The sequence below is a fragment of the Marmota monax genome, unplaced genomic scaffold (assembly GCF_021218885.2).
Source record: "Marmota monax isolate L192 unplaced genomic scaffold, Marmota_monax_Labrador192_F-V1.1 WCK01_AAM20220418_F8-fsc00078, whole genome shotgun sequence".
Lineage (NCBI taxonomy): Eukaryota > Metazoa > Chordata > Mammalia > Rodentia > Sciuridae > Marmota > Marmota monax.
Genome location: NW_026694865.1, coordinates 5,579,436 through 5,595,878, shown reverse-complemented (window position 1 = coordinate 5,595,878; position 16,443 = coordinate 5,579,436). Strand labels below are relative to the sequence as shown.

The following is a 16,443-nucleotide window of genomic DNA, read 5'->3' as shown; positions in this document are numbered from 1 at the left end:
ATTTTTTTATTTGTTTTAATTAGTTATACATGACAGTACAATGACTTTGATACATCCGAGTGCCTTCTCAGGGCCAGGTAACTGATGTGTTTGAGATATGACACAGTAACTAACAGATTATTCCAGAAGGGATCCCATAATCCAGAAAAGAGCAGAGATCTGAGAAGGATTTCTGGAGGAAGTATTGCCTTAACTGAGACTTAAAAGACATAAAGGAAGCCAGGTGTAATGACACACACCTGCAATCCCAGGGACTCAGGAGGCTGAGGCAGGAGGATCACAAGTTCCAGGCCAGCCTGTGCAACTTAGGGGAGACCCTGTCTCAAAATAAAAAATAAAAAGAGCTAGGGATGCAGCTCAGTAGTAAAGTGCCATTGGGTTAAATCCCCAGTACCACACATACACAAGGTTAATGGAATAAAGAGGTGGCCCACACCTATAATCCCAGCAGCTTGGGAGTCCTTATCTGTCAAATGTTATGTCCCAAGAGAGGACTTCCCTAACAACTTTCTTGAGGACTCTTTTTCATTCTCTCAATCACCGTTTCCCTCTATAACACTTACCACTCTTTGAGCTCTTCTTGTTATTTACAGGTAATATATCAAAGTGATTAAGAGGGCAGGCTCCACAATCAGACTGGCTGCGTTTAAACTGTAGCTGTCACTTACTAGCTGTGTGACCTTATATAAATTGTTTAACCACAAAGTGTCTAACTTCCTCATCTTTAAAATGGACAAAATAGTCAGGTGCAGTGGTGCCTGCCTGAAATCCCAACTACTGAGGAGGCTGAAGCAGGAAGATCACAAGTTTGAGGCAAGCCTGGGTAACTTAGTGAGACCCTGTCTCAAAAGATATAAAATAAAAGGAGAGCTGGAAATGTAGCTCAGTGGGAGTGTGTCCTGGATTCACTCCTTAGTACTGAAAAAATACACACACACACATAAGACAAAATAATGAAGTACTTAATTCACAGACTACTTAGGAGAGTTAAATGAGCTAGTACATAGAAAGTTATTAAAAGAATACAGCTCTCAATCCAGGGTTGTAGCTCAGTGATAGAGCACTTGCCTAGCATGCATGAGGCAACAGTTCAGTTCTCAGCACCACATAAAAATGAGTAAAAAATAAAGGCCCATCAACAACTTAAAAAATATTTTTAAAATACAGCTCTCAAATAATATTCTCTATTTGTTTACTTGCAATGGTCTTACTGATCCACTAAATGGCATATCTCAATATGTACTACTAAAAACATCTGAAGCAATAACTTGGTCTATGTATAAAGAAGTAAACTAACAACCAAATAAAGGAATACTATTCTGACTAAACCTCCTCAAGAAATACTGCTTTCAGGGCTGGGGCTGTAGCTCAGTAGCAGAACACTTGCCCAGCATATGTGAGGCACTGGGTTCGATCCTTAGCATCACATAAAAATCAACAAATAAAATAAAGGCATTTGGTCCATTTACAACTATAAAAAATTTTTAAAAAGAAAGAAATACCACTTTCATGGAGGGAACTGCTTTTGCCACAAAAGTCAGAAAAAGAAAATCATATGAACCTATAGTTAAGCGAGGAAACTATTTTAAAGTTTTATGTGTAATTATTATGTAATTTACACCAATTTATAAAAATAAAATTAAAATATGGAGGATAAGGAGAAAAGGTTCTAACCTAAGTATCTTTGGGAAACAATGTTTTGACTAGAAACACTAAGGCTAAAGACAAAAGTAACTGTAACAATAAATACTGCTCTAGGTGTTAAAGTCAATTCTCACAGAGATACAGATTAATAATTCTGCTATATATGTATATTTGGGATTGAACAAAGAAGTAAATGGATGTCAGATGGTGAGAATCAGGTCTCTAGTTTTTGGAGGGGGGTATATGGATAAGCAAGGAGACAAAGCTAGAATAAACCATGTGTTAGTGAATTAGTCAAAGATGTTAGCATGAACTCATATTCTGCTTAAATGTAGACAAACAAAAATAGTTCTGTTAGCATATATGTTAATATACATACATGTATTTTCTAAGTCCATGCACTATGAAGGCCTACCAATAGTAATAAGCATGTCTAGTACCCAGAACCTATCATCCTCCAATAAAAGGAACATGGGATCCTTAGGAGAAGGCTGATGCTAGGGCTGTAGCAGGGAATATACAAGACGGGCACTGGAGCATCTTAATGCAAGCAAATGATGGGTTATGTCCTGTTGGTCACAGGAGCCAATCTGAAAGGGGTGAAACAAATTGAGCAACACAATAAATGAGGGAGAGGAGGAAAATTTCTCAATAGAATTACAAATAATTTTACAAATTAAAGGAGTCCTCAATAAGGTAATGCCTAATTCTCAGGGTTTGGTCTATACTTGGTGACTTGTTTCTAAAAAGTAGACTATGAGAAAACTTTACAGTAGAGAATCCTGTACTACTACAGTGTAGTGGTCAATTTGAATTGTCAACTTGATTGGATTAAGAGATGTCAAAGATTAAAGGCTTATGGGTGTGTGGGTGAGGGTGTGTCTAGGAATGATTGGCATGTAGGATAGCCAACTGAAAATGGAGACCCTCCCTAAGTGTAGGCAGCACCATCCAATAGGATGATGGCTTAGATGGAATAAAAGTTGGAAGACAAGGAAGCAGCAGGCTACGCAAGCTTGATTCTTCTTCATCATGGTTCTCAATTGCTGCTGAGATCATCTGAAGATATGGGACTCTTGTTTCTTCACTCTTCCAAAGTGGACTCTGCCAGTGATTCTCCAGAATCCTTTGGTCTTGGACTAGGATAGCACCGTTGATCCCTCTTGTTCTAGGGCTTCAGCCTCTTGGACTGTGCAACTACTGGTTCTTCCAGCTCTCCAGCCTGCAGAAGCCATCATGAACTATCCAGCTTCTGGTCGAGTAAGCCAACCTAATAAAAGTCACCTTTTTATAATTATTCAGCAAGAATAATTATAAAGAAATTCAGCAAGATGATCCAGCAATATTAATGACAGCCCTTATTGCTAGTATTTACCTTTGAAATGATGCAGTGAAATTGCCACTTTATCTCTGTGGTTGTCCTTCCCCAAATCCAAAATTCCAGTCTAACGATGAAAAAAACATCAGACAAACCAAAATGAAGGGCATTCCACAAAATACGTGGCTGTATCTGCTATAGTTTAGATCTTAAATATCTCCCAAAGGCCAGTGTGTTGAAGTCTTGACCATGGCATTACAAGACGTAGTGGAAAAAATTTGGTCACTGAGGGAGTGCCCTTGAAGGAGCTAGAGACCCCAGTGGCTCGTCTTCCTCTTTGTCTCTCCAGCCACTCTAAAGTGAGCAGCTATGCTCTACCACACACTCCTCACTATGACAGTGCTGCTTTGCACAGGCCCCAAGTCAACAGGGTCAGTTGACCAAGGACTGAAATCGCTGAAATCATGAGCCAAAATAAACCAGGCTCATCTTAGTTCTCTCAGTCATATATAGTGGGCCGAGCAAAAACAGAAATACAATGAGTACTATGTAAAATCATCTTGCCATTGATTAAAAGTTTATAGTATTGCGGATAAAAGTGTCTGTCAGTCATTTCATCTGTTTACATTTAGATTCCTTAATAAGGAAGCAATAGGAACAGAAAATTCTCCCCTAAGCAGGAGGCCTCTTGAATTTTGGACTAACAAGTAATATTGATCATATTAATAAAATTCTACCTGGATTTTGAAGTCAACAAATTTTAAGTAATTTTCGGTAAAATATATTTTCAGTACATTCCCGAAACACTTCCTCAGTCTTAGAAGAACTATAACTATACCTATTTTGAGAAAGCACATTAGAAAGTTCACTATCAACAATATATTAAGGTTTAAAATTATAATAACTTAGGTCTGCACTGGTAATTGTTCCAAGAGATTTGAAGACCTCAAAAAACAAATAAAAACAAGCTTCCCTAACATTTATAACTATGCTGAAAAAAATCTTATAATTAAGAAAAAAGGCAGCTCAATAGAAAATGTGCAAATCACTGAAGAGATAACCAAAAATACTAAAAGATGAAAAAAAAGACAAAAATGAAATGCCATTTTAATACCATTCAGACTGGCAAAAATCAGAGTCTGACAACACTAACTGCTGGCAAGGATATGGAGAGACATTGCTTGCCAATATCCTATAAATATAAAGGGAAAGATACTTCTACCCTAGAACCCAGCTGTATGACAACCAAGTATATGACCTAGAGATATTCTGGCATGTTGCTTCAAGAGATGTGGTGACATTAATGAGGCAAAGTTTATAATAGGTAAAAAAAAAAAAATGAAAACAATTTAATACTCATTAATAGGGGAAATGATAAAATGAGTATATTAATTCAATGGAACACTACACAACAATGAAAATCAATTAATTGGACCTACAGTATCAACAATAATTCATATCAACAAATGTGCATTCTATGATACAATCATATTAACAGCTACTTAAACTTATCAGCACATTAAAAAAAGTGCCAGGCACAATTTTGAGCACCTTTTGCAAATAAACTTATTTAATTTTTACAACAAACTTATGAAATTGACAATTCTGTTACCCCTATTTGATAGATGAAGACATTGCAGCATGTAAAGATTAAATAACTTATCTAACATCATGAAACTTTTAAGTAGCAGAGTCAAGATTTAAAACAAGGAAGTATGGTTCCAAAGCCAATACTTTTTAAAAGCACCCAAAGCAATGCCATATATTGTTCATACATGTAGTTTATGAACTGGGAGGGAAGAAGGAGAGAGATGAAACTGGGAAGAAAGTCTAACTTCACTGAAGTATAAAGTTCTACACTGCTATTTTAGAATTCAGTGTGGTGACTATGACATAGATCTTTTTATATTAAAATGTATCTGAAGCCAAAATGAAAATGTTAACATTTTTATATGTGGGTATGGGTGTATACTACATATTTTGGTAATTTAAAGTTTTTCAAAAATAAAAATGTCTCATCTACAAAACAATATTACAATAAAAACAAAAACAAATTTAAGGAATTTAAGCGGGGCACAGTGGTCCATGCCTGTAATCCCTGCTACTTGGAAGGCTCAGGCAGGAGGATCACAAGATTGAGGCCAACCTTGGGAACTTAAGAGGAATCCTGTACAAAATTAAAAGGTCTGGGGATGTAGCTTAGCGGTAGAACACCCTTGGGTTCACTCCTCAGTACTGCAGCTTTTACTCAAAAACAAAAATAGTTAAACTGTGAGTTTACATAGGCATATAAACTTTTAACATAAATATGGAAAATGAATTTTTATACTGATCAAAAGGGGAAAACTTTAGCAAAGTGACCCAGAAATTGTTATCTCTTACTTAGTATACTTATTCATTTTGATGACTCACTATTTTTAGTGAAAATAAAGGGTAGCACTAATAGAAAAACTCCCATGATATCTTTCTTTTTTCTGGATACTTTGTCTCTTTTATTTCTTCTCTTGTTTATGATTTCCAACTGAAGGAAGTAAGAAAAAGGAACCAAGAAAGTCTCACACATTTAAAAAAATAACAAGAACAACCATAGATAAATATAAATACAGCCTTTCAGAATACAAGATTCCCCAACATAAAGTCAAGTAATGTTTCAAAAATTCATTTTTATATTGGTTGTCTGGGAACTCAAAACATTTTCCCACTAAGGAAGTTACTAGAAGATATGAACACCAGGAAAAGCTACTACCTTAATATTAGCAGTGAAACTGGAAAAGCAGAGTATTCATTGTGTGCTGATGGCTCATAAAGAAAAAAAGCATTCTCAGGCAAAGTTTGAAGGCTAAAATCATGTTTCATTCACCTTTGTATCCTCAGTCACTAGCAAAATATTGGGATCTCATAAACATCCCAAAACCATTGCCTAATAACTGATGAAGTAATGAGGAAAGACTGGGAAGAGAAGTTCATCAATAGGTGGCACTGTCAACAAGAACAGTTTGGTGTAGGAAGCAAACAGATAAGGTTGGAGAAAAGCAATGTGCAAATAGTGCAAAACATCTACATATGTAAAACTTAAAACAATGTTGGTACTGGTAATTAGAGCAATGCCTTTATCTAAATTATCACCTGTTTCTAGTATTGTGTACTGCAAATACACACCATATTTTGGGTTGATTCTGCTACCAATGAATCATAAGATAGTTTCCTTGTTGGAACAATGGTTATTTGGAATTTCAGTATTTCCCCTCATAACCCTTAAAAAATATTCTAATGTCATTTTGTAATTATAAAAGTAATAATTGGCCAGGCACAGTGGTGCAGGCCTGTAATCCCAGCGGCTCTGCTTGGTAGGATGAGGCAGGAGTTCAAAGCCAGCCTCAGCAACAGCAAGGCGCTAAGCAACTCAGTGAGACCCTGTCGCTGAATAAAATACAAAATAGGGCTGGCCATGTGGCTCAGTAGTTGAGTGCCCCTGAGTTCAATCCCTGGTACCTGCCCCCCACCCCAAAAGTAATAATTGTTCAGAAGTGAGAAAAAAATATTAACAGCAAAATTACCCTTAATCCTGTCATCCCAGAGACAATAACTGTGAATATTTTATGTATTTCCTGCCAAGCCTTTTAGACATTTACATGTGGTATGTTATAAATAACAGTATTATATTTCTTTATATTATGATTTTCCTCTCAACATTGTACTTTTTCATGTCAGTAAATGTTTTTTAAAATGATATCTAGTAGCCAGATCCACCACATAGATTATCTTAAATTTCACCATTTCCATACTATATTTTGACTGTTCAATTTTTTTGCTATTATAATAACACCCTATGTAAATTAATAGGTTATTAAATGTAAAGTGCTACACTGGCCTTTTAGAATTCAAAGTAAAATTATGGTAAATGTGACTAGGCTCCCATAAAAACCCCTACCATAAGTTCTCCTGGACAATAAACAATCAATCTAGGGCACTAAAAAATAGACAAATAAGAAAGGAAAAAAATTCACTATTTTTAACTTTAGCCATTCTCTTCTTCTACCTCTGATTTGAAAGAGAAAAGTCCCACAAAGTCTCTGACATTAGAGAAGAATAGCAAGTCAATTTTCCTGCTAGAACAACTTACATTTTCCACTTAGAATGAGCTTTTAAGTAAGAAAGCACAGATTATAATATAATGAACATTTCTGTTTCTGAAATAAGCATGATGCTTGGAAAAATTCTGCAAACAATAAAAGATAACATAACCAATAATCACACAACAGGAAAATAAGTTTTTTCCTAATACTCTGCCATAATTTTTATTATTTTTTAATGAATTAATAAATGTTCCTTTTTAAAAAATATCCTTCCAATTATACTAAATATTATTTAGGTTGTCAGAAACAGGACAATAGTTCCAGAAACTTAAGAATCAATAACTATTTAAGCCAGTGGTAATTCATGTGGAAAAGTTCAAAACAAATCACATCAGCTTCCTTCCTCTCCTAAATGAACAGAAAATTTATACTGTGCTTCACCAATTTTTAAAAATGTAAAATTGTGTACACAGTTTAAAACTCAAGGCAAATTTTATTCATTTGTTCACAATTTTGGGCTGGTGTCAAGATAATCAACTTCTCTAATAAGTGCATTCTTATAAAATCCCACAGTGAAGTAGGTCTGTGTTTAATCATTCAGAAAAAGAAAATTATGTAACATATATTGTTTGCCAGGTGTTATTTTGACTTGTTTACAGACTCTAACAATATATCACAGATACTGATATACTACTCTGGACTCCTTACTGAGAACTCTGACTCAAAGGGAAATTGTAAAAATGAATTAAAAATTACCCAAAAATGTTTACTTCTCCCCAAAACAAAGTTCCCATAAAAGAGGCCAAATACAGTCTTTCATTAGAAGTTCAAACAGGGTTCAAATAGCTCAGAATTCTGTATACTTTTTAATTTTCAGAAGCAGAATCCCAGAACTACTATAACATAAACTGAATTAACTTACCCAAGAGTTCTTATTATTCAATGTTATATCCCCCAGAGACGACTTTTTATAATAATCTTAAATGCACTACAATAGATTACTGTAACCTGGGCTACACTGTTTACAGGTGTCTCAGTCTCCTTTCCCCAAGGAGGGAAGAGGTGGAAGAGGGTAGGCCAAAATCAGAATGAGGCTATATACACACCAAATAAGAGCTTGTAATTTTATGAGATTGCTTCTTTTATACTAGGGTTATTCTTTTCATTAATGTATAATACATTTTAAAGAATAACATATTCACAGACTAATACAATTTCTGCCCTCAGGAGTCTCCAACTGGCTGACACGCGTTTTCTCCTCAAATAAATGCATGCCTGTTGCCTGATGCCTGTCCTGCTGTTGCAAACAAGACATAACTGTCCTATAAGACAAAAACCCTTCTCTAAGGCTCCTAGGCGTAACCATACGTTTGAATTAAAAGCACACTGGAACAACAAAAATCGTCCGGCACGTCTGTCGTTTAAAAGCACGGTAACGAAAAGCTGTCTCTGCGACCCAATTTTAGGTCACAAGCCTTTTGCTTTTTTCTCCTCCCCTCATAAAGCGATAAACTTTAAAGGTAACGATAATAACCGAATCGCCCACCCCACCCCCACTGCCCCGCAAAAAAAAAAGATTGAAAAACCTGGCCAACTTGGACGCTGGCCGGGCTCACGCGGAACCGGCGCCCGCGGGCCGGGGAAAGCTGGGCAGACCACCAGGAGGAAAAGGCGGGACCCGGGCTCCCCAGGCTCACCCTCTGCGCGTGTTTAAAATACAGAGCAGGTGGGATTCCGGGAAGCCACCTCCGACTTACGTAACGAGCTTGTCAAAATCCAGCTCCAGGACCTCCCCCTCCCCGCCCCCACCACCCAAACAACAACAGCCCCAGGCCAGCCCCTAATAGAAAATCTGGAATGAAAACACCGGAGCCCCCCACGCGTCCGACGCAGAGGCGCCCGCGCTACATTCGGCACCGCCGCGCCTTCTCCGGGCACACAGAGCCCACGGAGGACGGCCCGGATTCCAGGAGCCGGGGAGGAGGTCGCGGCCATCCGTGCCGCCTCCCGAGTCCCACCGCCCGAGTCCCGCGCCCCCGGCTGTCACCTTTCGGGGCCGTGACAGCTCTACAAGCCACCGCTGCCCGCGTAGCTGCCCCCTCACTCACCTCCCCGCTGGCCCCAGCGCAAGCAGCGGGTCGAGCTTAGAGAGCGGCGCCAGATCCCTCACGCACGGCGGCGGGACACGAGGGGCTGAATACCGCGGCGCTCTGAGCCCGCTTAGCTCATCCCCAGCCCAGCGCTCCGCCCTGCGCGGCACCCCCGCCCGCCCAGGCCTGCCGTCTCAGTCAGACGGGACTCCCCCTCCCCTCGCGGTCGCGGCTGCCTCCGCCTCCTTCTTCAACTCCAGCCGCGGCAGCCGCCGCAACCGGCGCCATCTTGGTAGTGACGGAAAGGGAGCGGGCGGGCATCGGGCCCTCGAACACCAATCACAGGCCGAATTTGGCCCGAGGGCGCAGGAGGGGGCCGGGTTGGAGGTCTGGAGGTCCTAGCGCCTTCTTGGAAAGGGGCGGAGAAGGTGGGTGGGGCCGGGCCGTGCTGGCTCGTGACGCGCGGTGTAAATGGGGAATCGCACTGTGGTTTCCCCCTCTAGTCGGGAGATCCCGAGCCCCGGGCGGGCGTGGGTGAGGAATACAGTGCTTCCCCTTTTGCCACCCCTAGGCGCAAGGCTCCAGCTCGCGCCAACCGACCTGGCCCGTCCTCCCTGGCACTCCCAGGAGTCCTTGCCTAGCCAGAGCGCGGGGCGTCAGTCTGAGATGCGGCTTCTCCGCCCAGGGCACTCAGATTCTGCAGGAAACCCCCTGAGGAGTTAGCAACCACCTACTAGGTTTCTGACCCAAGATAGCAGGCCAGGTAAAATGGGGAATTTAGGGGGGGGGTCTCCGAAAACTACGTTGATAAAACGCCTATTGTTGACTGAAGGGGTGTCCGTTACATTGATAAATTGGATATGGCCTACTTAAACCTGACCATGGTCCACCATTAATGGCTATTGGCAAGTTGCCTCTGAAAAATGAGTATAATAAAGGTCCATAAACCCTACAGGATGACTCTGAGCGTTAAATTCTGTAGTGCATGTGAACTGCTTAGCATAATGCCCAAAAGTACTCAATAAATGTTAGATAATATTCCATGGACAAATGAAGGAAGAAATGGGACTTTAAAAATCCCTCTTGTTTCAAGTCAATTTATGTAAAACAGGCGTTCATCCTTTTTACCAACTCTACAGTTTTACTTTCTCCCTCCTTTCCTCCGTTGTAGACAGTCAACAAACATTCACTGAAAGTCAAGCATTGGGGACACAATGGTGAGGGAATCAAAAAAAATCTGCCTTCAGCGAATTGTAGTCTAGTGTGAGAAGATCAAATAATAAATGAATACTTTACATTTGGAGGGGAAACATACCATAAGGTTATGAAAAGAATTCTGGAATAGTAAATAACAGGATGGTTTTAAAAACTAGAGTGATGAAGGGAAGGCCCATCAGACACAAGAGAACCAATAATGGGAGAAAGGCCCTGGGAAATGTTTAGGACAGAGGAAAGAACTGTGTAAAGAACTTGCAATAGGAAGCAGCTTAGCTGTTAGAACTGAGTAGAATTCATGGTGCTGGGAAAATCTTTTTGGCATGGAGAAGCCTAGCCTGAGACTGGAGAGGGAGGGAGGGTTCAGTCCTACAAGGCCTAGGAAAATAGGAACAAGATTGGGTTTTATTCTAATTGCAAGCAAAAGCCATTAAAAGGTTTTAATTACAAAGCAAGGGAGTGGGGAACACTGATGTTTGCAATATGACATCTGTGTTTATGTTTCAGGCAATATATGGACCAAAGAGCTGAATTTAAAGTTAAGAAAATAAAGAAAAAAAGTCTGAGGTTGAACTTCTTCAACACCAAGTTGGCCAAATTATGTATTTTAATCTTCAGTTCATTGTTGTTAAAAAAATATGTGAATATCACATAACTTTGTGCACAATAAACAGTATTTTCACTGAAAATTATTACATAATTTGTTTCTAAAAGTTTTGTATGTCTTGTTGGTATAATGTATAGTTGCCTATACAAATCGATTTTTTTTATTGACTGCTAATAACAATCCAAATCAATCATTCTTAGTCATTTTTTGCACAATGTGCTACTTGGAGAAAGAATATGGACTAATGTTAATACATAATTTTTCAATACTGTAGTTCCTTATTTATTTATTTATTGGTAGTAGAGATTGAACCAAGGGGTGCTTTCCCAATGAGTCATATCCCCAGCCTTTTGTGTTTTTGACTTTGAGACAGGGTATCACTAAGTTGGTTAGGGCCTTGCTTAATTGCTGAGGCTGGCCTAGAACTTGCCATCCTGCTGCCACAGCTTCCCTAGTCACTGGGATTATAGGCCTGCACCACAACAGCTGGCTTAATTTTTTTAAAAGTGCTTAGCTTTGCATTTTCTAATAAAATACAAGACATGAATTTCTTTTATTTTATTGTGGTAAAATACATACAAATTAAATTTACCATTTTAACCATTTTTAAATGTATTGTTCAGTGGCATTAAGTATATTCACATTGTGGTCCTCACCATTGTCCATGTCCAGAAGATTTTCATCATCCCAAACTAAAATTTTATATCCACTGAATTATAACTTCTCATTCTCCCATACCCCAACTCCTAAACTACTATTTTACTTTATAAGACTTTAATTTTTAAGGTATCTGGCAAGTCTTTTCCTCACACCCACAAAATAGGTACATAGGTTTCAGTAGGTTTTTTTACTTAAGCTGGAGATTTCGAAGAACCATGTAAGTTTAGAAACTACCACCCAAGAAATAAGGATTAATGTAAGTTTTTAGCTCAGATGGTTACCCATAATACTAATAAAGAATACTAATATATTACCAATTAATTTTTACACTGAAAAATGTGTTCCATAATCATAAACTGTACTCTATAGTCTCTAAATGTATGCTCTAAAATGGCTCAGACAACAATCTGCCCCTCCTTTTATTTACTGCTATAAATGCATATCTTATTAACACTATTAATTTTCATTTAAAAAAGATTCTGACTCTGTAGATTTAATTTTAAAAATCACTCTTCAGTGAAGGATGGATTGGAAAAAAGTAAGAGAAGGAGATAAATTTTTGTCACTTTTATATAACCAAGCATTCTATAAGGGAATGAAGATCAAAATTTTTAACTGTGTTAAACAAAAAGTTTAATCTCCTTACCCTTCTGGCTGCCAATGTCAGCTACAATGTTTTTATCCCCAGTGGAAGAACATGGCTATTGGCCAGTCAGTGGCTGCTAGGGAGGGTTTATAATATAAAAGGGCACAAGGAAACTTTTGAGGGTGATGGATTATTCACTACCTTGATTGTGGTGATGGGTTCACAGGTATATACATATATCAAACTTATTAAGTTGCAATTTTAAGAAGGAAAATTGCAAGTTTGAGGTCAGCCTCAGCAACTTAGCCAGACCCTGTCTCAAAATAAAAAGGACTAGGGATGTGGTTAGTGAAGCACCCTTGGGTTCAATCCCCAGTACCAAAAAAATAAAAAAAAATTGCATTCTTTAAATATGTGCAGTTCTCTATTTCAATTATACGTCAATAAAACTCTTAAAAAAAAGTTTTTTAATGTTAAATTGATAATTCCTATCCCCTCCCCATTAAAAACAGATTAAGCCTTTTATTGGTTTTAATTATTGCTAGATCTTTAATTCTTTTTAAAAAATACTTTTTAGTTGTAAATAGACACAATATCTTTATTTTTATTTATTTATTTTTATGTGGTTCTGGATCGAACCCAGTGCCTCACATGCGCTAGGCAAGTGCTCTACCACTGAGCCACAATCCCAGTCCCAGTCAATTATTTTTTGAGGACTAGTTTGGCATATTAAAATTTTTGACTAGCAACAAAGAGCACTCAGTTGGAAATATACACATTTATATATAAATATTCACCTACATTACAGAATATTAGTTAAAATGCTATAGGCAAATAGTTGCAAGAATGGCTTACAGAATGAGATTCTAAAAAGTTTCAAAATTCTTCAAAAGTTGGTTTGAAGTATTTTTATCAAAGAAAATCACTTCTGAGCGAATATTATTTAAAAGCAGTAGAAAAGCAATAGGGAGAATTTTTTATTTTTAAGTACCTCTGAGTTTTTTTTTTTTTTTTGAGAGAGAATTTTTTAATATTTTTTTTTTTTTGGTGGACACAACGTCTTTATTTTATTTTCATGTGGTGCTGAGGATCCACCCCAACACCCCGCGAATGCCAGGCGAGCGTGTTACCGCTTGAGCCACATCCCCAGTCTCTACCTCTTAGTTTTAACTGTCATATCCTGAGTCCTCTCAACATCCCAGGCATTTGTGACTAAGGTCACAGCTAAATAAACTTGAGCCTTAAATGTGACTTGGGCAAAAGCTTCTAACAATGTAGACATAAGCCAAATAGAAAAATGTGGCTTATAAATTTGAGTCCCATGCCATGCCCTTCCCGAAATGATGTCATCTTTTACCCCTGGAACTCTGGCTCTTTCTTAGAAATTATTTTAAAACATTATAGTTCCAGTGCTGCATGAGGGAAAACTATGAGACCAGTAACCATTTATAGTACTGGAAGCTCATGTTTTATAGTCAAGTTCTCTCCACCTGTTAAGTCTAGGTACCTTAATTGCTATGCCAGATGTTTTCCACATCTGTAAATGAAAACATGGAGCCTTAAAGTATCCTTGATATCTGTGCTACAGGGCTTCCTCAGGGGTGAAAAAACCTTCCATCAGAAATTTATGAGCTTTTAGAAACTCTCTGGATACGTCCCAAGTAGAGCACGTGTTGCCAAATTGTATTCATTGTAAAACGTTGTTAAGAGTGATATTGCAATGTATTTAATCCACAAATGGAAATTGATCAGCAGTGTGGTCAAAAGACAAATCTGGCTAAATTCTTTTTGAAAGACAATTTGCCTGAACAACTTTCAAGAATAATAGTAAGGGGGCTGGGGATGTGGCTCAAGCGGTAGCGTGCTCGCCTGGCATGTGTGTGGCCCGGGTTCAATCCTCAGCACCATATACAAAGATGTTGTGTCCGCCGAGAACTAAAAAATAAATATCAAAAAAATATATATATATATAAAAAAAAAAGAAGAATAGTAAGAACCATCATATTAACAATGACAAATTCTAAACCTGGTACTTGAGAGGAATGACCAAGGACAGGAGGACTGCTGCAGTCCAAGCCACTGTTGTCTGTGCCCTTTGGTGGCCATCTGAGGAGTCATCTTTGACTCAGCACTTTTTCACGACTTTGAAAATTATCACTTCTCAACATTCTCCTCAAGTTAGTAATTTTACCTCTTTCAATATTTCCTTATAAATTCTAATTTTTACTTGTCAAATTATCTGCAAAAGAAAGTTATTTTAAAATAATGTACCAACTGTCATTGTCCACAGTCAAGTGGGCCTCCTGACTTTCTTCAAGTGGTAAGATGATATTTTCATAACTTTTCACAAATTCATTTCAGTCTGCATTTATGCACCAAACACTGTGCTGGGTACAGAAGGAGCACAATGATAAACAGGCACATATGAGAGACAGAAGGCTTCCTGACATCTAACTTTAATAAAAGTGAGACTGTGACAAGTTCTACACCAGACAAACTCATTGCTGTGGGAGCCCAGAGGATTTGATTCTCATGAGGACTGAAGGTGAAACACAGATGACTTTGGAACCAATCCTGAGACAATGTAGACTTTCTATAAAAGGAGAGGACATCATTGTTTGGGTTTAGAGTTGGGGGGTAAGGTTGATACAAGGCTGGAAAAGCTTTTTTAATTTTTTTCTTCAAATCTTTTTAACAGTCGTAACAGATGAAGGAGGTGCTCATAAATTGTTGCAGTGCTTTGACTCTCTGGGAGTGGCCAAAGATTCAAATAATTTGGAAGGATGAATATCTGTGCTGACTTGCAGGAAATATGAGTCAGATTTTCTCATCTACTCAGCTCTGTAGGTACAGCCTGGATATTTGGAAACATGAAGCTGAACAGATCAGACACTATAAGTCTTTTCTTTTTGTTGATTGGCCTAGACAAGCATCTTGTTAGGGTAGACAAATGGGACACCCATTTTATTGTCAAGGCTTAAGGAACCCTGCCAGCAAAGGGAAACACCTGCAACTGAAAAGAGTAAAATTAAGGAGAAAAAAAAAACACTTCTGTTTTCTACATAACCCTTCCAAATAGAAGACACATACATTTTAAGTTCTTCCTTCTTGCCTATGCTCCAGGGTTGTATGTTTAACTGCCTCAAGATGTATCAGTCCCAAGTGTATCTGAAATTCAGCATGTTCAAAGGTGAACTCATTATTATCTTTACCCAAAACTGGCAATACCTATGTTCTTTATTTTCTTGAATGATGCCCACCATGCCCCTAGTCACAAAGTGAAAACCTAGAATCATCAAATCCTCTTTTTCCCTCTTTCCTTGACACCTAATCATCAAAACCAACTGATATCACCTCCTTAACATTGGTAATATTTTCCCTCACCTGTTCTTTTCCATTCTCATTGACTTACTTCAAACCCACATCTTTTTATTTTGTACCTGAAATTTTGCAGCAGTTGTCTAATTGGATTTCCTGTCTCCTGTCTTTCCCCACTTTAATCCATCCATCCCTGCCAAGCTGATCTTCTAAAAGAGATCAGTTGTTTCACAGTATGAACTTGCTAGCTTCCTCCTTTCCTTCCTTTTTTATTCTTTCAATGTCCAATCTTTGTTGTTGTTGTTATTTTGTTTTGTTTTGGTACCAGAAATTGAACTTAACCATTGAGCCACATCCTCGGCCCTATTTAATTTTTTGAGACAGAGTCTTACTAGGTGGCTTAGGGCCTTACTAAATTGGTGAGGCTGGCCTTAAACTTGTAATCTTCCTGCTTTAGCCTCTCAGGTTGTTGGGATTACAGACCTGAGCCGCTATATCTAGCTCAAATATCCAGTCTTGGTGTTACCTAAGAAGAGAAGGGCATTAGGACCTATACCACTCTGTCCCCTGCCTCTCCAAGTACGGTGGAAACTGTCTCTCATTCAGAACACTTTCAGACTGACAACACAAGAAAGAAAACAGCTAAACCTCTACTGCCCATAAAAGTACCATATTCCCCTTTCCCATACATGTGCATACAAAAAAATTAGATCACTTAGTTACATCAAACTAGTTATATGAAGGGCAAAGTTAATTCAAAAGGGAAAATCTCTTACAATTAGTTTGACTCAAAATTTGGAGCATAATGGATTTTTTTTCAAATAATGGGGGTTGAACCTCTCACCCCAGGGGTACTCTTAACCAATGCACTGCTTCCATCCGTTTTTGTATTCTGAGACAGGATCTGGTAAAGTTAATCAGGCTGACCT

At 38.4% G+C, this 16,443-nt stretch overlaps 1 protein-coding gene across 7 annotated transcripts in view; it reads right to left on the bottom strand.

Annotated features, from left to right (window-relative positions):
- Dennd4a (DENN domain containing 4A) overlaps positions 1-16,443 on the bottom strand; it is a 134,727-nt gene that overhangs the window by 110,223 nt on the left and 8,061 nt on the right. For 6 of the 7 annotated variants that reach the window (XM_046426482.2, XM_046426485.2, XM_046426484.2 and 3 more), the window contains exon 1: positions 9,147-9,301. The exons of the other annotated variant lie outside the window; for it this stretch is intronic. The gene's annotated coding sequence lies outside the window, so the exon portion shown is untranslated. Of the gene's footprint in view, positions 1-9,146; positions 9,302-16,443 lie in introns of those variants that run through there. 7 annotated transcript variants of the gene reach the window in all.